This window comes from Aquila chrysaetos, chromosome 1 (assembly GCF_900496995.4).
Source record: "Aquila chrysaetos chrysaetos chromosome 1, bAquChr1.4, whole genome shotgun sequence".
In the NCBI taxonomy this organism is placed as follows: domain Eukaryota; kingdom Metazoa; phylum Chordata; class Aves; order Accipitriformes; family Accipitridae; genus Aquila; species Aquila chrysaetos.
The window spans coordinates 51,287,338-51,309,512 of record NC_044004.1 but is presented as its reverse complement, the minus strand read 5'-3'; the positions used below and the strand labels follow the sequence as shown (position 1 = coordinate 51,309,512).

General features: G+C 43.0%; 1 protein-coding gene across 5 annotated transcripts in view; it reads left to right on the top strand.

Moving 5' to 3' along the window:
• The window catches only part of GPRIN3 (GPRIN family member 3), a 93,108-nt gene that overhangs the window by 63,908 nt on the left and 7,025 nt on the right, over window positions 1-22,175 (top strand). Inside the window, exon 2 of one of the 5 annotated variants that reach the window (XM_030024815.1) lies at window positions 291-435. The exons of 3 other annotated variants lie outside the window; for them this stretch is intronic. The gene's annotated coding sequence lies outside the window, so the exon portion shown is untranslated. Of the gene's footprint in view, window positions 1-290; window positions 436-18,995; window positions 19,017-22,175 lie in introns of those variants that run through there. One more of the 5 variants, XM_041125567.1, reaches the window with a different exon arrangement.

The following is a 22,175-nucleotide window of genomic DNA, read 5'->3' as shown; positions in this document are numbered from 1 at the left end:
AACTTATGTTCCGTTAGTTACGTGCAGTGATCCCTGCGTTTCTTTGCGAGCCAGGGTTTTCTCAGAAGCTGGTTGCCTGTCCTGCAAGGGGCATTTAAATTAAATATTCCTACATGCATAACTTTGGATCTGCCTATATTAAATGGATTTTTCCCTCCTCCTATCTCTTCGCTTCCAGGGAGTCTGCAGCTCGGGAATGACTCTAGAGCTCTGGTGTTTCTCCCTCTAGAAGTCAGCTGAGTTTTTTCCTGGGACCTCTGTGCTAAAACTGTTTTTCTTCTTCTTGGTAGGATTCTCTCCAGATGAGCTTAAAGTTATTTGAAGTTTACTGGGGGAGAAGTTATACTGAGTAATATACAAACTGCAGACTGAAAGTGCCCATTACAGTGAATTGGTTTCGTAACTGCTTCTGTTCAGCTGTGCCTCCAAGTGTTGGTGAGAGAGAAAGAGATTTGCTTTCCTGTTTTACAGAACTGTAAATTCCACTGCTGGGTGCGTTGTCTAGGTTGATACATATATTGTCGTTATGTTGCGACTTAACTTGAATTTTGCGAGTTTTACTTACTCTGAAGTGTGCTGAAGCCTGGATTTATAGCTCTCTTTAGAAAGCGCAGTGCCTGAGAGTATGGGCCAGAGGTGGGTGTTTTTGACAGGATATTGTCGAGTTTTTCAGTAGCATGTAGCAGCTCGACGGGGACCGAAAGGATGAGATTGAGCAATCTGAAGGCATGTGCTGTGGGAGATGGTACAAAATACTAAAGTTCTTTGAAGTGGGCTTTTTTTTGTTGGTTGGTTCGTTGGTTTCTTTGTTTGGGGGGGAGGGGGAGGATGTAACCACCTTGACTTACCCTGTCTAAGAGCTTAATGCATACTGAGGGAGGATGATGTAAGAAAGGTCCAAAAACTAAAGACCTTGCCTGTACGTGCTGACCATCCCATGAAGTAAGTGAGGTGATGATCCTTTTCAGTAAGGTTTGTTTGCGTGAATGAAGACAGCAGGTTTCAGCCTTTAGAATGACCTAATTGTCTTCAAAGTGTTAAAATTAAGAAAAAGTATGTTCTGATTGTGTAATGACTTAAGTGTCAGGACAAAGAGCTTTCTTGAAATTTCACAAGGATTTTTTGTTTTTCTTTTCAAGTCCCTGAAAACATGTCTATACAAAAGATTGCGCTAAGTATAAACAGTGATGGACCCTTAAAAGGTCTGAAAATCATCACTGAGCTCAGATATCACATCTGATTGAATGGACTAACCCTATGAGCTCTAGAATTGTGGTGAATTTTCTACAGGCTGGTGTCAGCATCTTAGGAATTGTTTATCAATTGTTTATATAATTGTATATCCCCCCAATATGAAATTTTGGAATTTTATTACCTGGGAGGTATCTTTCCCCCTATCCATCCAAACTCAGCTTCTCTCCCCCAAGCTGGCTAATTTCCCTGAGTTTTTCCAACATATGCTTTCCCTTCTCAAGGTTGCATCTTTAAGTCCTTTTGCGGTCAGAAGAGCATGCATATGTTTCCACGGGGTGAATTGTCCCAAAATTTTTACATTCTTGAGTCATGATGCCCATCCAGGGTCAGCCCAGCACTAAGAACAGTGGCTGTTAATTAACCCTACAATGCCAGGACAGACAGAAGATAGTATTTGTGAGTCTCAAATTTGCAGTGTCAGCTGAAAGCTGTCCAGCAAGTGCTAGGTTAGAGTTAAGCAGATTTCATTAGCAAAATAAGTTGGCAGTAGTAAAATTTGTCAGATTTGGGTCCTACAACTGTTACTGCCACCTTTATTTTTAACAACATAAACCCCCTCCATCAGATGCAGCCAAAGCTAAGGAGAACCTGATTATATTAAGAACAACATCCTGCCTCCGATTTGTTTGTGAAATCGTCACTGGTGTAGGAGTAAAAGCAAGCTGCTCATAGTCTTACAGCTACAGACAGAGCAAAATTTTGTAACTTGTATGACTGTGCTTCTAGCAGCGCATCTTTTCTTAATTTGTAACTCCCACGTTAAAGGCAGAGGTGGGATATAGGCTGAAGCTCGTGCCTTTGTGGATTTAAGAGCAATGCTGGATTTAGAGCTGATATTATCTAACAGCATGTAACAACTTCATAGCTGATAAAACCTTCATACCTGCCCTACAGGGTTACGAAGTGGTTCTCTATGTGCAAAATTCTTTAAAATTAGTTGCATTGTTACTGGCAGTACTTTGATGTTATTATGGAAGATTAGAAATGTAAGAGAAGTCACCCAGGATTGTTTCTGTATTAACCTTGGATACAAATCGGGTGCTGTAATTGTAAGCCTCGATACTATGTGACAAGGTGTCTAAACTGATCCCATATTTGGTTTTACACATTGGATTATTTAGGTAAACATCACCTTCTTAAGAGTCAGAACAAAACAAAGATTGATAATATTTATTGGGGGAAAAGGAGTTCTGGATATGTTCTGAATGAAATTAAATTACCTTCCAGTAGGAAAAGCTTTTGAGAGCATATCTGAGCACAGTTTACTTTTGCAAATGGTAAAAATAGAAAAGGGCTACATGTATCTGGGTTATTATATACATGGATTTTGAACTCAGTTCTATAGAAACAAAGACTTGTACTGATTAAAAAATTAATCACAGATGATCAATTACTTATTAAGGTTGAGCGATTCATTTCTTGGAGTCCGTGGCTAAGAGTTTGCGTTTGTAAATTGGCAGCAGATCCGAAAAGGCAGAGGTGTCAGCACGCTGCTGAGTAAATAGGGAAAAAACGCAACGCCAACACTTGCGTGCAGGGTGTGGGGGAGAGAGACAAAGGGAAAGGTGGAAACCAAAGGAGTAATGACTAGGAAGCAGCGTAATATCATTTTGTCCCAATTTGTCCTCTGTCAGCAGTGGACACATGTACTTGGGGAAAATAATTAAGTGGAGGGAAGAATGCCAACAATCACAAATATTACAACAAATTGCTGTAAAAGCTTCTATCAGGGTGCTACAGGCGTGTCCACAGAGGACAGATTGAATTCTTCTTTCCCCCCCCTCCCCCCCCCCCCCATATCTCTGACTCCATGATCCTGTGTTACAAACCTTAGTGGCAGGTATGGAAGCTATTACCGCAGCCGATATCAACCAGCCATCCAGGGAGATCCTGGGGTTTGGTTTTTGGTTTGGTTTTTTTTTTTTTTTTGAATGATCCAGGAACGAGAGCCTGTATCTGTTATATCAGTGGTTGTAATTGTTAGCAACACCCATTACTTTTACTGTTCATTTTACTATACTTACTATACATTAGTAAAATGTGGTAATAACAATTGAGTTTGCTTGCTTCCTTGCCTGCTTTCCTCCCTCTGAAAGTAGTTATCTTAGAAGGACAAGAAGGAGTTAATCGAGGGGGACACAAGCAGACACCCCAGTGCTTTGTTAAACTATTAGTATCTGTAGTATTAGCATCTCTACATACTATTAGTATCTGTGTCTTACACAGTAGAGAGCAGCTCTGAGCTGAGACTCAAAGCTTGTATCACTTGGCAAGTGATAACAATTCATTTTCCAGGCTAATTTATATCACTGTTGTCTACCTTTGGAGATTAAAATATTCTGCTGAGGGAGTGCAGAAGAAGTTTTTTAGACTAGGATCATAAGAAGAGTGTATTGTGAGCTGAGATATTTCTCGTCTCCCTCTCGAGCAACTCTCACAGTCACTACTAAGGAAACAAAGTCAACTATGGTAAAATAGATATGAAGCACACTGCTAGATGGGAATCCTCACTGCGCTCTGGTGAACTTTTGATGCAGGAAGCAGCAGCATTGCTATGTTTCAAATCATTCATATTGTCTATGGATTGATGGTAGTACCCACTCTCATTTGCACGCCTATACATTAATGCACACACACAAATGGGGGGAAAAAGCAGTGTTTCTGGAAGGGTTGGCAGTCTAGCAAAGTCTGGCAAGAGCTAACAAAGCTACCTTAGTAGTTCAGTTAGCTACAGCTATGTGTTTGTTCAACTGAAGCATAGATTAGGACTGAAGTAACTAGTGTAGGAAAGGTTGCTTGAAAAGAGCCTGCAATCAGAAGTAATGTATTCTTATTGTCTGAAAAAACAATATGCCAATCATAGGCAGAAAGTAGTGACAAATATTCAGCTTTGGAAAGGCAGATCTTCTTATTTGCCCTTTTTTCTGACCTTTTTTTCTGCTAAATGGACCAGGCGTTTTCTAAAAATCTTGAAAAGTAATCAAAGTTTGCTTGAATTCTCTCTGTGACACCTGTATGTTGAGATTCTGCTGTAGCTCAGTGATGGTAATCAATATTGTCAGGTCTTCACAATCATCATGCAGTTATCACCAGTTGGTGTTCTATCCCAAAGAACAGGATGGCTTTCTATGTGCATATGTGGGTTTCTTTTTCTTTTGGAGAAAGTTGAACAAATATTGGTTACTGTGATCGAGATCCCTGATCGCATTCTAGTGGTGAAAATCTCTTTCCCAGTGACATCAATGTGCAAACAAAGCTCAGTTTTTAAAAGGGAAGTAAAAAAAAAAAAAAAAAACAGGCAAAATGAAACAAGGTGCTGTGCAATTATTTTTACTGCTCTTCATGCAGAAAGACAACAAGTTCAAATAGAGGACATGAATACTATGCTACATTATGACTAATCTTAAAAGGATACTATAAAAAGCAATGGCTTCTCTCAAATGATGACAGTGAAGTCAGTGAAGACTTAATTCAGAAATTTTCCAGTGGCTCCAGGCCCCCTTTTTACATGCAAGACTGGACCTGCTGCTCCATGGAAAAATCACTAGAAATCTGAGAAAACCAGTCAAGGCGTTATCATGGAAACAGCGGGAATTTCCAACACAGGATAACGAAGGATCTGATGTTACCTAAAATTTGCATAAACAGGAGTCAATTCATTAACGTTTGTGTGCAAAACAAATAAAAATAGTTATGTGGTTGGGCATAAGTTTCAGATGGATGGATTTTTCCTTTCCTGGGTGGAACAGAAAAAGAAAAGAACAGTAGACTGGTTACTAATCTGATTTTTACATGGTTTTGGGAAGAGATGAGTGTTCAAGTTGGTAGAGGGTAGAGCTGGAGCGGGGTTTCTCTGGTACCAGGGAAACGTGGTGTCTGTCAGCTTAGGGGTGAGCAGAGTCCCTTAACCTAAAGCCAGACTGACTAAAAGTGAGTTTCTACTCCTGGACAGTCATTTTGCCTTAGTAAAGAAACTGTAAAACGTTTTGAAGTCCAAGGACTGGTGCTGTACCTCCAGTGTGTTGCCAGTGGGTTCTTAGTCCAAAAAGTAGCACGTCTGCTGAGTAGTCAGGGAGCAGTCCCTCCCCTTCCACAGGGCCCAGGACTCTGACTGTGGAGTATTTCCAAAAGCAGGGTCGAACAGCAGAGTAAATCTGGAAAGTCAGTGTAGTGGACTGGATAGGAAATCTTCTAGCAAAGAAGATGACATGGGCAGGGCACTGTTGCATTTTACCAAGTCCCCATTTTCTTAGACTACTGGAGCTACATACAGTTCAGAGCAGCTTTTAGGATGTCCTTTGGGCACTCAGGAATGAACTAGACATCACCAGGTCCCAACTTCAGAAAGCAGAGAGGTGTAAAAGTCTTATAAATCTTCCCAGCTCAGCTCTCCTGGAAGCAGTCTGGCTGTTGGGGAGTTAGCTAGCCCTTAGGCTAGAAAATGCTGGAGGATAATCAGCCCTTAGTATTTAATGAACTAAAGGGTCACTATCATCAATGTCACTCTCCTTCCTCTGAAGCATCAGTTTCATGAAAAACTTCACACAGTTGAAAGACTTAGCTTTTGAGATGAGTCATTAGGAAAATGATAAAATATAATAAGCGTGCTGGGGGGTGTAGGAAGGGGTAGAAGTAATGTGATAAAATATTTGTCAGAAAGATGATACTCTGAGAAGAGCTGTATGGAAACAAGATGACAGAATTATTCCACCCTGAAAGGCTGGTATTTCACAACAAGTGCTGAACTTTTTATACCACTGCAGCACACCACGGCATCTCCATATTTATTAAAAGAAAATGTTAATCCTCCCCTTTAGGTTAATAATTAGGGAGTATCTGTTAAAAGCCAGTAAACAGGCTATGAAGATCTGCATAAGTTTATGAGGACCCAGATTTCTGCTCAAGCTAAGCAGTAGCCTTACAAGATCCTCTGTTTCAGTACTCTGAAAAATAACGTACCAGTTTCCATCCAGTCTGTAGGGAGAGGTACCCCAATTGCAAACGCAGCTGTGGTAACATTTAACAATTCTTAGTTGCAGCATCAAAGGCATTTTCACAGAAAGGGTAAGTGATATTTCGAAGGGTCACCCCAGTCCATGGTATGGCAGAATAAAGTGACCAGGCTTTTGGGCCCCTGCCTGCTGTCCGGTCCTTCAAATAAACCCGTTCATGCCATAAGCATGAGCACTGCTAATTGCAAATGTGCTTTCACCTACCTCAGCCAAGGGCTGAATAGACTTGGAAGACCCATACCTGCACATAGTGATTTCAGGTCAGGACTGTGCAGAATTTGTTGCTGTTTATCTTGTGCCTGAGAACATAGGGTTCATAGGGCTAAATTCAGCCCCATGTTTTGGGGCTGAGTTTTGGCCGTGTGCTAACGATGTTAGAAATGCATGAGGATGCACTGCAAACTATGACTGAGGAATAAAAGCTGTTCATTCATTTCCTGAGAAGTCAAGCAAGCTCCATCAGGAGATGCAGAGGGAAGATTTAACAAATGGGTATTACAGAAGGATTAACTTCATTAATTTAGCTGCTTGTGCTTTGGCACTTAGGAATTAATCCAGCCTTTATTGATTGTTTAAGTCTTGATTAGCTTGATGCCTAAGAAATGGAAGGGACAAGCAGTTTCCTCCTGCGTATAGCAGGCACAGAAACTTACAGAGAGATGGTCTTCCGTTTGGTGAGGAGAGGGGTCTTTACCTCCTGGCTGGGTTCAGTGTACGCCTCAACTTAAAGGGAACAATTCAAACCTCAAGTCATGGGGCTACTTTACACCATCCACAGTGCAATAAAAATAAATAATATCCTATCATAATGCCCGGGAGCCTTCCTCAGAAATACTCTTGTTTGAAATGGTCTACTTTGAGAGTTGCTTCCAGCTAGACCGTGCTTGGCCATTATCATAGAAACATGTGCAGTTGATATTGGGAAATAGCAGAACAGTATTTATCCAGTTCAGAAGATGCTCTTAATATGAAGGGCCTCAGGGGAATATTGCTTGGAAAATGTTTTTTCATAATAAAATGACCTATTTTAGAATTACAGTTTTCCATGCTGGAGGAGGCAGGAAGGTGGCAGGAGGCTTGCCAAAGATGGGCAATAAGCACGCTCACACTTGCTCCCTAACAAGACGATGAGTGGACTGAATGTATTAATAAGATAGCACGCAGCGTTTTTTCAGCTAGGTTCCTGCATGCAGGCTATTTGTATGTGTCTACTACATCCAAATCAACATGCCTGCAGGAATGTGAGCAGACGTTCCTATCGGCAGCCAACCCAAACACGCAGACGACAGGAAGAGAGCCCACACGATGTCTGAGCCGCTCCTCAAAAAGCCTTAGGAGAAGAAAATAAAGTAAAAAGAGGACAAAGCTAATAATAGTTTTGTTAAGTATCTACCAAGAAAGCAAGCTTCAATTACATTACACTTCTCATACTATGATCCCAAGTAGTGAGCTGTGTAACAAGTGTTATTTGCTGTTACTCATCAGTTCCATCTGCACAGATGCCCCAAGACAACCCACATGTTGTTGCTTTTCCAGTACCAGAGCCTGCCTTCTAGTGACTAATGAATCCCACCTACTCAGCCTCAGTTTGTCTCACATTTTGTCTGTTGAAAGCTTTCATCTTTTTCAACATGATTTATAATCTAACTTCAGCAATCAAATTAGTCTTTAACCACCACATGAGTTCAACTAGTTGGCAATCAAAGCCACACCTGCTGTTGTAAAATCACATCAGAGACAGTAGCTAACATGCTGCTCAGAAAAAAAAAAACTTAATTAGATGGGTGAAATTTGACCCCGCAGTTAAAGGCTGTAATTCCTTTGATGCAAACCCCATTAATGGAGCTGCTGTAGTTTATATGAGGTATAAATTTGGCCTTTTACCAGCGGTACCTAACCAGAGATATTTAATTGATATGAAATTATTCCAAACACCATAGTTGCCATTCTGACATGAAGCCAAACACCACCATCCTTTCAGTCATCCTATCTTAGGCAGCTGATTCAGAATGAATTTAGGGCAGATGAGGTAGAGGTGAATGGACAGAATATATAGCTGTGGTACTTCAGCCAGCCTGTAGCACGCCCTTTTAAACCCTTGTCCTCTACAGTCTTTAGTGATGGTCTTGAAATACTCCTGGCTTGTGCAGAACAATGTTGCTACCCTAAACAGCAGATAACGATGATAATGAACTCCCAAGAGTTAAAAGTTTGATTGTATCAGGGCTTCTGCAAATCCGGAACCCATCACCAATATGCTTTGCATGGGTGCAATGCACTGTGCAGAAGGTTTCAAGCCCAAAGTTTTCTATACAATGGCTTGTTGCAATAGCTTCCTATCATTGAATTTAAGAAAGACCAGAGTGGTAGAAAATTTGCAGAGAAAAAGACACTGAATAGGTCTTGTCACGACCTTCTCGGTTCTGTGTCTGGCTGCAGAAAGAAGCTTTCTAATCACTTTTATGCAGTCTTCCTGATGCTTCTTTGAACCTTTTTCTGAGTGGTTAATGATTCAACTTCTCACATCTTGAATGGCAACAACAGTGTAAAAGTACCTGTTTTCTAGCAGACCATATGGTGGCTCTTGTGAAGCTTTTGCTCAGTGGAGTTAAAAGACTCAGTTAAATGTGTTTTAGGGTGGACCCATTAGCTTAGTTTTGGAGAGCATTTTGAAGAAGAAATGTGCATGAAACTATATATTACCCCTTGAATTAATGAAGTATTCTTCCATCTCTCCTTCCCCCTCTTGAAGGCTGACTTTGTGTGTTGCATGTGGAATTTCATCCATAGGCTCCTGAGCTGAGCTCCACAACCAGAATATAACTGGGATAAATCTCCTGTAGCCACCTAGTCTTGATTTGAAATTCTTCACTGCTGACAGTTGAAATAGTTAATCACTCATATACACTTAATGACTAATTCTGCCTTTCTTGAAAGAGTTAAGCCTATTTGCTTTCCTTTTTTTGCTTCTTATGTTCCTATACACAGAAAAATACTTTCTGTATAGTCAGAAAGCAGCTTTTTGAATAGTGTTTGCTGTTAGTCACCCATTGGAAAAAAGAGACTTAACTGATTACAGAAAAAATCAGGAAATGGCAAAAAATAGCCATCAGAGGCTTAGAAAGACAGAGCAATGCTTACAAAGTGCAAGCTGAGCGTGCAGCGGGAGGTAGCAAGAGGTACGAACATGGTCACCACCACAAATATGTCTTTCAAAATGATGCTATACCATGGTGCAAAACATGATTTTAAAACATCCATTTCTTATGAACAGTTTCCTGTCCTTGAGCTATATGAAGCTGTGAAATGGTCTGGCAAGGAGCACGGAGTAAGAGACAGATGGGGAATCAGTGCTGGAAGAGCGTCCAAGCCTAGGTCCAGGAGGCAGAGGGCCAACAAATTTCTGTATCACATGGACCAACCAACTTGCTTTCTCCTGTATGTCCTCTTTTTTTCTGCAAGAGCAGGTCTTCCCTTCACCTCTTACCTCCTCCTGCCTTCTTACCTGGCCAGAATTCACTCAGCCGTTGTAGAGAGAGGTCAGCCTCCTAAATGGAATAAAGTCATTGAGTCCATATGGGAGAACGCTGGTGTTTCCAGGATCAGCATTTAGACTCATTCTCTAGTTTTGTGGGAGACATTTAGGACTGAGGCATGCTAACCTTGAAATTCAACAGCTGAGAAACTCGATCTAGTTGCTGCCCAGAGAAGAGAGCAGGGAGCTAACAAATTTCCATGCGTTGTGGCATTTCCCTTAAAAAAAGTGTGTGGTAAAGCCCACACACACTAGGGGAAAGGAACATGATTTCTGTCCTCTTGGAAAAGTAAAAGAGTGAGAGTTTTGAAGTGGTGATAGGGGGGTTTCCAGCCCATCTGCAGTGCTAACCAAACACCTGTCTCTCTCGAACCACCTCCTTTGGCAGTCCACCTTTGCAAAAATGTTTTTCTCCTGTTGACTTGGGGTAGAACAAACCCAACAGTTTTCCTGTGGCTGCCCACGCCTATGGTTTAGAGTTGATAATAAATAGATGAGAGAGCAGAGCGAACAGAGCAGAGGTAGTGATGATCAAGCTATAGTAATTACCTGGACTGTACTGACCAGCAGCTGAGCAGGGATGGAGCGAAAGGTGCAGGCTCCTCACCTCAGTGACAGCCAAGCTTCTTGGAGAGGGGCCTGAGGTTTTCATAATATGGTTATACAAGAAATATCTGATTAATTGTTCTTAGTTTCCTAGCTCTATAGCCTGGACTTACTTGATCTTCTGACCCAATCTGCCTCTCTGTCCACATACTTCTTCCATTCGTTCTTGGTCTTCTCTGAGTCCCCTTGCTGAAGCACACAGGCTATGGATTTATAGGAAGGATCATTCAGAACAAATTGCCAGCCTTGCTCTCTGCAAAAGAAGCAGCTCACCTGTAAGAAGAAAAAAAGATAATCGAGTAGAGTCACTTGCTCAGTACCTCATTGCCTGCTGCCTCGTTTGCACTGGGTGTCCTCTTCTCTGTTGTCAAATGTTCATATCCCATCCAATCCCATGCCCTGCCCAAGCTTTCCGAAGAGCAAGAGCATTAACAGAGCCTTTTCCGAAAGTGCTTACCTGCTTGTATGAACACTTACAGCCCTGCAGTGGTTGCAAGTATGTTTCTTGGGTGGATGGCCTTCCTAGTCAGTATCATCCTTTGCTTATTCAGCTTTAAGGTGGTGCTTTGGGGGTTTAGTAGCTTTGGGATTTTTTTCTTCACAAATGCTGGCAGCAGCATATTCGGTACACTTGTTTGGTTTTCTAGCTTGTGCTTTAACAGAGGTACCAGGCTGCTTTGCCTCTTTATATATTCAGGACTTGCTGTATGGCAGTAATCCAGCAAGGGGAGACGCGCCTTTGAATATTTTTTGGTAATGTTTCAGAGGTGGATCTCTAAAGCCAGATTCCTACACTTGTGATTGCAAGGAGTTTTTAGTAGTAGATGATGAGATGTAGGAGAAAGGTGTTCTGAAGTTAAATCACGGGCATTAGACACTTGACTGTTGCATAGTTTTCTCTGTGATCTTCAGCTGTGTTAGCTTCTAAAGAAGAGGCAGAAAAAGTACCAGTTGCTACCTCTGCTCTGTACCTTGCCTGCTTAAGCTATGAATGTTCAGTATATCTATGCTCACACGTAGCATCCAGCAAAATGGCAGAATATGTTAGGGCCTTCTGGCATTTCTTGGATAAGAACAGGAACAAAAGAAATTGTATTTTCAAAAATATTGAGCAACTTTTGATTCCCACTGGCTTTACTGGTAATTCTGATTATTCAGCACTTTTGAGAATCAAACTTCTTTGATTTCAGCACCTAGCTTTAATCACCCAGATTAGGCTAGATGACTGTCTTTACGTTAGCATATATCAAGTTTTATGTGCATATGTATGCCTGTCTGCAATCATGTATGTATGCATAGTTTGTGGTAATAAAAACTGTATCCATATATAGGATGTCAATAAATGTGGTAGGAAGCCTACTGTGCATCCACAGCTGTCAGATGGCAGGTTGAAGCATCTAGTGCTTATCTTCAAGAAGGTCCTGTGTGGAAAAAACCCGTCTTGTCTGGATTTTCATACTAGCTCTAAGGTTGCCATGTGTTTTCTTGCTTCTTCAAGTATGCCTTTGTGCATAAGACATCTATGTTCAATGTGAGTCCAGTAATTAAGCCCTAAGCTGTGAATGATCCTTTTTCACGCCCTGCCAGCTTCCACTCCGGCTGACTCAGAAAAAAGGACAAAGCTATCGCGTAGCCCCGCTCGCCCACAGCTGTGCTCTAGCAAGGTACAGCCTGACCTCAGCTCACTTCTAAGATTTGCAGGTTAAATACACTGGCAGCTTGAGCAAGGGCAGCTAAAACTGCTCCAAAGAGGAGTAAAAAGGAATGCAGCTTGATGTGAGGAGCTGGGCGTTAGGTGATAAACTCAGTAATTGCTTGGGGCTGGCACATCTCTTTTTTTTTTTTTTTTTTTGAATGCTTGGGGGGGCATGTTTTGGTTTTGTACTGGGAAGCAGCTGCATGTAGCTTGAGAAACTTGTAGTTTCACCATACGTGAAGGTGAGCTGGAGGGATAGCTGCCACGGTGAGCGCCAGTCACGCTGCCTGTGGGGCTGTCTGGTTTGGGCTTGGCCAGGTGGTCAAAGCAGCTAGCTTCAGTAAAGCTGAGACTTTGTTAAACCCAGATGTAATATATCTTGTTTCAGCTGTCATTTTAATTAATGCTAATTATAATCATTAACCAATTTGGCAATCATCCTGAGGGACAGTGATTCGAGTCAAAGTTAATGCCTTCTACCAGTGCCTCCATCACAGTGTGAGTTGCTTCAGTCACCTGATAAATGGAAATGTAAATATGCCTGGCTTAAATGCAGAAGAAATGAGGAGAAGAGGTATGCGCGGTGTTAGGCTCGGTGTAAACCTTGAACTCTAGCTCTGGAACATCTCAGCCCTTGACAGGAGTGGGGATGTCACATTAGCTGGTGTAAGCCATCATGGCCTTGCAGAGGGTCTAGGGTATGGACCATACGTCTGGTATGGATAAGGCAGAGGTCCAGAGTATGGATACAGCTGTGCCATATCGCAACAGGCAAAGCTTTGGCTTATGATGATGCCAGTAATTGACTCCCAATATTATTATTATTATTAGCTTTGAAAGGGTTTACAAAATAAGACATGCTGGGTCTCAGTTTCCAGCATGTTTTATTGAACTAGTTTCCAGATTTTGCATTACTATCTCTTAAATATTTGCTGTCTTGAGGAAGTATTTCTGGTTTTAGTTCAGTTCTAACACCAAATAAGGATTTGTCTTATGGGCATTGTGATTTTTAAGAATTCAGAAGCAGAGAATGTAATTATTCTTAAGCCTGTGAAAATCCACACTTAAAACATAGTATAAAAAGCTGCAGGCTGTTGGGTAACTTAGTCCCCCTTGTTGGGGCTGGAAGGATGGAAGCACATTGAATCTAAGGATAAAAATACATGTTTTGAACAAGCCATTGTTAGGAGACAATTCTAATAGAAGGGAGGATGGTTCCTGCAATTGTTAGCGTGAGAGATTTTTACACCCCTGGGCTGCCTGCAAGGGCAATTCTGAAAAGCTATTACCATCAGACACCTGTGGGATAGACTGCAAATAACGAGTTGTTTCTAAAATAAGCTGTCATACAGCACAGCTGTTGGTGTTTTTCTTTGCTGCAGGAAGGCAGAGGTGTTGAGAGAGTGACTTGGTGACTGAGTTGGCTTCTTCAGCCAGGGGAAGCACTGAAGTCTCTTTGTTCAAGCACATCCACGTGGTGGATGGAGATGACTTAAGAGCCTCTCTTTGTCCTGAGGAGCTCTCTGACTATATAGGGAATTTCAGGACTCAAAGTTAGTGAAGTAAGGTTTGGGGGTTGATTTTTACCAACGCTGAGTTGATATAGGTGCCAGTACCTCCTTTTTCTCAAGCCAAGAGCCAGAACAATAAGTTTCTCTCAGTTTTACCTGATCAGATCTGCCATGGTGGCAGTCGCTGTCATCTGGGAGGTTTCTCAGATGTGTCTTTCAACACCTTCTGTCAGCTCTGGGTGGAGACTGAAGAAGACACGGTGTAGTTTATAGGTGTAATATTTTACCAACGTGTTCCTATCTGCCTTCATTAGGTCAAGTGGCTGGAAGCCATCACACGACTGCAGTGCTGTGTACATGGTTAGGCTGTTCTGTCGTTTCTGGATATAAAGAACGATGGTGTGACTGATTAGCTGCAGTACGTGACAAGTGTTATTTTTCCTGGCTTTGCATGGTGCCATTTAGGATGTGTCATCCTGTCCCTGCTTGGTTAGCACATCCTGCTTTCCCCATGTCGCACGTGCAGTACCTCATCAGTTAAAAAAATAATAACAAATGAGGTGCTGGTCTCTGGTTTGGTCCAATTCCACCGGGGTCAATGTTCAACAAAATAAAGCATATAGCCTCAAGTAAAGAAAAAGAAGAGTCTGAGACTGAGATGACAGCTTTTCATGTAACAGTCACATCGAAGTCGTATCGTGAGAAGTCATATCGTAAGCTCGTGTGACTGAGGTGAGCAGGTCAGAGTCCTTAGCTGGATGTACAGGTTTGAGTCATTGCCCTCAAAAGAGCATTTAGGGGGTTGGTAGAGATACCACTGAATTGCTCTGATTTTATCTCTGAACACAGAAGGCCTCCAACCTGCAGCCATTTGGTTTCCTGCAGAGCCTCAATACATCAGACAAAGTGGCCCAGCACACGGCGCTTCCTCTCCTGGTTTTTTTGAGAAGGCGTTTAGCAGGAGGCAGTTTACTAAGGAGATTATTGTGTTCTTTTTACTGCTCTTATTGTCAATGACAGACAGCAGCGGAGCAAAGTGAGAACGTGAAGAAACAGGAAGCAACTGCTGAGGTGGTGGCAGGAAGAAGGCAAGATATTTTTAACCATTTTTTTTATTTAAAAAAAAAAAGCCCCAGTGATAGCTGTTTCAGCTGCAAGCCTCTTTATTCACATTAGTTGTGTTTCTGATAGCTAGGAGGCAACAGCAGACATGGTGAGATCATCATTATGCCTTTCTTAGGTTAATCACACGCTACGGCAAATTTCTGTTACAATAATGACTGGTTAGGCTCTGCATCCTTCTTCTCTAATTACATGCCATTTGGAGTAGTTCTTTTCCGTTAGGATAACGCCTGTAAACAACAATGGGTATGTCCTTTGCCAGGTGCCTGTTATGTATAGATCTATTCCCTTCTCTAATACTGATGAGCCCAGCATCTTCATTAAAATAATATGATATATGAGGAGAACTTAATTTTTCAGCTGATGCGTGAGAGTTAAACATTATCATTGGGTTTTACCTTATGCAAAAGACATTCCACCTGCTATCAGCTCTTCCAAGGCAAAATTTCCTTACTTGCAAGGTTGGTTAAAAAAAAAAGTGCTGCCACAATACACTCCTCTGGGCACTAATAACATGGTTACTCAGCTGCAAATCAGGCCTAATTATCAAGGGTGCTACCACCACTACTGGGGCTGCTTCAGTCACGTGATGAGTGTTTGCATTTAGTGCACTGGGGAATGTTCTTAAGGAGAAGGTCATCATGAAATTCAGGAAATTTGCTTTTGAGGATCTGAAAGCATGTTAGAAGTAGATAACATCCTTTGTCCCAAAGAGCCACCCGTTCCAAGACGCACCTACTCAGCAGTAGTTGTGTTTTCCTGACCACACAAAATGTGATTTTGGTTTTGGTCCAGCTCCCATGAGGTGGATGTCCAAATAAACCTCACCATCCTGGTTTCTGCAAGTTGTCTGGGAGTCTTAGCAGAGAAAGCAAGAATTGCATGGGCACTAAGCCAGTGTTATGCTTTCACCCCTAAAGATGATCACTCTGCTTTATAATGAAGTCACGTTGGCATTGCTGTGTAGGAAAAAGGTATTTATTGTTGGCTATTGTTAAACTGCTCTCTTGAAAAACGGCTTTTGTTTGTCAGCCGTCAATGTTCAGATGCATTCAGTTGCATGAAATGCATTAATGAGGGGTTAGATTTCACAGTCCTTTTATCAGACAGAAGATGATAGCGGGATAGATAAGGAATTAAATTCCCACTTGGTTGACAGGCAATTCTGTTGCTTTCAGCATCAAACATTAAAGTGGTGTTTGAAAGGTCTGTATGACCCTCCTGCCCACATCCCTCAAACACCACTTCTTGGTTTTACTCAATAAGATGAAGAAAAATAATGTGGCAGTGAGCTATGTGAAGTGGAGTCACCTGCCTGATGCGGACAGCGGGTTGCTGGTTTCCTCTCATGTGCACATGTCAGGAGCATGCGCACAGACATTCCTCCTGAAATGTGGCTTACCCTTGAAGTCAGGCTGCATTTCCTTAAAAATGACTTCCAGTGTCAGGTACTGAAATTTAAAAAAATGTGTTGATAAATAATGAGGCTAAACATAATAACATGCAATTAAAAAAAAAAAAAAAAGAAAGGAAAAAAAAAAAAAAAAAGAAGGAAAATATCTATCCCTGCGGGTTTTGTTCACATGTCACATCCCCTCTAGGGTGGCCTAGGATATGAGGTAGAAATGTCGCTGCAGCTTATGCAGCTCTTACAGCTGGCTGCTGGTTGGTGTAGTTGTTGTTTGATTTGGCTGTTTTCATAAAGCCATTTATCCTTCCCTTTCACCTTGGGAGAGAAAGGCTGATGGGCTCTTGGCAGTGTTCTGCAGCAAGCCCAGTGTTCAGCAGGGACTTTTGCACACTTACACGCCTGTCCAAAGCAAGCCTTTTTACCGGGTGCTGTAACCCTGGGAGGAGGCATGCAAAGAGAGAGCCTGTCTTTGCAGCCCCATGCTGCTGCCCAAGACCCCTCTCTGCCAGCAGGGAGGATGCTCAGGAGCACAGCAGAGCACGACCTGAGTGGGAAAGCAGAGGCAGAGGAGGGGATGGTGTGGGGAGAAGGGTGTGGAGGTGGTGCGTGTTCAGGCTGCCACCCAGCCCTCTTGCGGTTCCTTCCCGTGCCACCCCCTCTGACTGTGCGTGGGGCTCTTTTGAGAGATTCTAGAGGCTGCAATTATGGGAGGATCTCAGCTTCCCACAGCTTTTGATCTGTGAGGTGAGCTCTGAAGGCTCAAAAGTTCAAGGGCAACAGATGATGCCACGATTCTTAATTTAAATCAGGATTTTCAATCTCCTTTCCAAACGTTGATTTCTGGCAATCTTGTCAAGACTATAGTTTCTACCACTTTTAAATACTCTTTTTCCCTGCTTTAAAGCGTTGGAGCGCAAAGTAACCTCATTTTCCTTCTCGAAACCTGAAAGAGTTTTGCAAAATCGGGATGCGCCCGTAAATCCATAACCATTTGGTCCTTACTCCCACAAAAACAAGCTGCCTTTGCAGCACTTCCGCAGCACATGCCAGCCTGCTGCCTTTGGCCGTGGCCAGAGGACAGTGACCTCTTCAGCAGAGCTGGCCCAGCTTTGGTGCTGGGGAACCTCTGAGTGCAAGTCACTGGTGTGACTGCGGTAGCTGTACGCATCAGGGTACAGAAAAGGGTAACGTGATCTCTTCTGATACAATGACTTGCTGACAGAGATTAAAAGCAAAATGCAACCAGGAGCAAAGTTTGCATGCACGCAGAAGATTTACATCGTGGCACTGCTAACAGCACATGGGCTCCCATCGGGGCTCCATGAACAGGTGCCGGAGCTGGACGTGGTGGTTGCTGCTTGTCTTCTGGCTGGGTTGAGAGGGACACTGCCCATGGGGAACAGGCTAGAACATCCCGTCTCAAAGCAGAGCTGTGGTTGTACTTCCTTTTAGATGGACATCTTTCTAGTTGAAGGGTAACTAATTATTCTGCTGCCAGCAGGACAGTAGAGCTGAATCAGGCTTGGTCACCACACAGTTTTTATTTATCTGTGGTTATGGGCCTGCCTATTAAAAGCCGGTTGCAGATATTCCCACACATCTGTTCCTGGGGGACTGCTGAGGTGCACATGTGTCTCTGGACCATTTTGAAGTGTTGAGGCGAGGTTCTGCTCAAGCTCACAAACCCAGACTCTCAGATGAGCCTGTCAGCACCATCCTGCACTCAGGCAGCCATGGGACTTGGACTGGTTCGCACCCTTCAGCTTGAAGTTGGAGCAGAGGTGTACCCCAAATCTGGTTCAGCCCTACCTGGGTGCATTCTTTTCATACCAGTCTAAAGCTGCTTAGGCCAGTACTGAATTTTCTGGTAATCCTGAGGTCATGCTAGGGGTGGAGTGACTGATGCTTGCTTCTAAACTGGGATAAACACTGCAGTACCAGAATTATATAGACGATCCCTTGTGCTCACTGCTAAGTACCTAAGAGTACTGAAGAGAGATCCAGTCTCTTCTGCAGTCTGCCAGGCACCGCGCTTTCTGGACTCCCAAGAATTCAGCGAGAGTCTAGGGAGCACAGAGAGCGTAGGTTTAAAGAGAACATGTGGAAGAGCTACCTGCAGAAACAAAATCCGGCGAAGCTATCTGCATGCTGCAGTGAGAAAATACTGTAAATATTAGATTTAAAAATTTATTTAAAATTAATCAGAATTGCTTTTGCATCTAGTTGAGTAGACTGTATCATTTGCAGTAAGGTTACTGTGGCCTCTTGGAAGGGTGTACTTAAGGTTTGTCAAAAGCTCAGCAAAATGAAGGAAGATGCAAAGCAGTTTGCTTTGCTTTGGATTAGGCCCAGAGGCCACTGTGTCATTTGGTAGGACTGGCTTAACCGATATTCTCATCTGCAGGTTGTGGGCAGCAGGTTAAGCTGAGCTTTGTCCTTCTAAAGTGGAGCTCCCCTGCTCTGCACGTTGCAGAGTTAAAGCCTATACCTGGCAGAGAGATGCAAGATGAGAGGAGTCAACAACCAGAAAAATATATTTCTTCAGCTTGTACAAAATATTGCTAGATAAATCTTCAGTAGCTGTCAGGCTGATTGGCAGCCATCTCTTTTTGGCAAAAAAACGGCAGCGCATCTTGCCCTTGATTTTTCACCCAATTTTCCTTGGTTTATTACCATTACAAAGCAAGGACAAGCAGAGCCTGACATTTTTCTTAAGTACTTACCCTCTGTTTTTCCTTTTGGACTCATTTCCCATTTTTCCCTCCGCCTTTTCCATTTTTCCGCATCGTGTCTTGACACCTGTGCGAGCAGAGCTGCTAGGCGCTGTGGGCTGTGGCTCAGCATTCGGGCGGAAGAGCTGCGAGGTCCGGTGAGGAGCCAGGCTGCGCCCGGAGAACCCTGGCAGGAGCTGGGTTTTCCTCGGGGCTGTTCGTGCGGTCCCCTTGGTCGTTTCAGCTGATTTAGTATTGTGGTGTGCGTCACAGGTGGCTAAAAAGTGCTTCTAGTGCAGGTGCTGGGAAGGGTTTTAGGAGGGGCTGTGGGGTTTTGTTTGGTGGTGTTTGCTTTAATACTAAAATGAGCGGCCTAGACTTCCAGTGAGCAGGCTTGTACAAATAAAAGTCCTTTTCTCATGGGGCATGCACGTGTGCGTTGCCACAGCATTTCGTATAGGCCAAATATGCAAAGGGGTTTCATAAATTGATGTGTATTCATTTCCAAAGGTGATTAAAGTGTCTCCTTCAATTCATAAAATCCTTATACTCCTGATGGCCAGCAGCAGGAAAGGCGTACCAGAGGATCCATGTCTGGGTGAGTGCTAGGACTTCGGGCTGGCCAGAGCCTTCAAGTAGATCTAACGTTTTTCTAAAGCAAACGTCCCTACCCCCAAAAATAACAAGAATAATTGAAAAGCTTTTCAAATAAACCCCGCACACCTAGAGTTAAAAAGTCACAAATGAGAAATGTAATTTTTAATATATTGAAAAATAAAAATAAACAGGTAAGATAACAAGTTCTTGTAGGCAGGCCCTTGCTCCTAGGCAGGGTTGCAGCCGGCACAGGGGCTCCTGAGCTGCATGAGACTGCCTGGTCCTCTCCAGTCCCCAGGAGATTCCTCCTGTCACCCTTGGTGCCTGGCTGGATGCTCCCTGCGGGGGCTGCCACATCCCAGCTCCTTCTCAGCTTCCTCTCCAGCATTTGTTCCATGGCCCATCGAGCTGAGATGTCTTCCCTTCCCCTCCTAGAGGGGTATGACTGACCCAGCCAGCCATGTAAGGGGACAGAATAGTGAATGCACAAAGAAGACACATACCGTCTATCACATCTTGCCCTGTTTCTGTCCTCAGGGCAGTTGTGAGAGAGCCAAACAAGGCTTTGGGTGTGAACTAGTATGACCTTCCTATGGTCATACTATTGAGCGGGCCCATGACAGCTAGCCCTGAGCCCAGATGCTGCAACTAAAGTGCTCAGATACCATGATGATGGGCTCAGCTGATGAGCAGAGTCGAGGTAAGTTGTAGTTTAAGGCAGCAGAAAAGCATCAAGGAGCAACAGGAAAAGGTGAATAGCGAAAAAGGGCAGAAAACACCTTATTGCACTGAAAGGAGTCTAGCAATAGGCTGTTGTCCATCTGGGCTGAGTAAAGTCATATCGGTTCAATGGATAGTGAGGGAGTAAAGAGGTATTTTGCAGTATCTGCTAAAAGTGTTACAGCAGTTCTGCTAACTGAATCAGCAGAGGCCAGTAAAAAGCAAACCACCGCATGCAGTCACTCGCTTTGCATAACATCTGCGCAGAGGGTGCTGCAGCCCCATGGCGTTGAACTTGTTGCTTCTGCCATCCACCTCCCCGTCTGTCTCTGGCATGGGTTCCTGCGGTGTCTGCAGGTGCGGCCTGCAAAAACGCGTGCGGTCCCCAGGTGTAGAAGGGGAAGTGGGACTTCATGCACCTTGTCCTTGCAATGCCAACCCCATCTTTTATGGGAACTGCGTGTATGCAGGGTATCTGGTTGCATCCCCTGTCACCTCTTGCTTCCCCGTGATTGTAGCATAAGAGTCTGTCTCCTCTCAGCATCCCAAAGCACGCTGAAAGATGGAAGCTGTGTATCTTCTCTCTTACCTCTTCGGGCAACCTCTTTTGTATTTTAATGAATATGTCCTTGGTTTGTGCTGTCCGTCATTTGTTGTGCCAGTCTTTGGTCCCACAGATAACTAGGAGAAAATAACCCATGAAGTAAAATTTTCACAAACAAACAGAATAACAAACACCCTTTGACACTACGAAGAGGAAGTCACAGCATTTACAGAGAACAGCAACTTAAGGAGCTGGAAAAAAAAAAACCACTGGTGCAGAATTAGAAGGATGCAAGTGCATGTGTATGTTTAAAATTTAAAGAAATGTGTTTTGTTTTCTATATATTCAGTGGTCTAATATGAGTTAGAGCGTGCCATTGTCTTTTCCTCAGGACAAGAAATGAGAAGGGAAGCTGAATTCCTGCTTCAGCAGATATTTATCTGTGTCCTTAACCCATGCGGTTGTATGATGATTTTTGTGATGATCTGAGAGATCATATGATGAGATTAGAACTTTTAAGAGCAAATATTCAGTTCTTCCATTTGTAGAGACAAGGGTGAAGAGAGGGCTCAAGGAGTGGAAAGCTGATGAGAATCCAGAATTGCAGAGGGTGTGCTTGATTAGTTTGGGAGCTGCTTTTTAATTGATTTTCATTATTTGTTTTTTAAATTCTTTTTAAAATTGAGGCTAGGTGGAGATGCTGGCAGTCTTATTTGTGCTTTTGCAGATTTTCAGATTTTTCAAGAGGGAATGGGAGGCAGAATCTTATGCTGGAATTTCCTGGAAATTTCTTGTTTTGTTTTATTAAACGTGCAGACTTTCTGGTTTTGTTGGCATTCTCATAAGCAGCAAGTGGGAAATTTGTAGTGTTGCCTTATTGGGGGATGGGCGTTACTGAAATAAATAAGAGTTTCTTTACATTGTCAGCATTGAGTTGCCTGGAAACTTCTTGAGGTTTGGGCGGGGGGGGGGGGGGGGGGGGGTGTTAAAGCACATAAAGAAGACCTACTCAGTGACAAGAGTCCATGAACGTCTGCTGGCCATGCGGGAACCCTCCCAGACCATATAAGCCAAACATAGACTTTGTCAAAGTTAGAAACTTCTTGTTGCAAAGGTCTAGAAAAATTCTATGTTGAGATGAGATTGACACAGTCAGGCAGGCTAATTTAGTCTGAAAGAATAAGGTGAAGGAGAACTGTGTTGGTGTAGAAAAGCTGTTCTTATTACTAAAAATTGATTTTGACCTTTGTGGAGATACTAATTTCACCTCCTGATAAAAGAAAATTTTGGATGCTTGCTCCAGGTCAGGCATACAACACTTGAAAAATTCATCAGTGATCTTGATTTGTTTTGACATGTTTTTTGGCTTAATACTGAGTTTTGTATTTCTGTTTCTTCTAGGTATTTGCTTGCAGTTGGTGTTGCTTGTTGGTTTAAATCCTCACTGCCTTGGCAG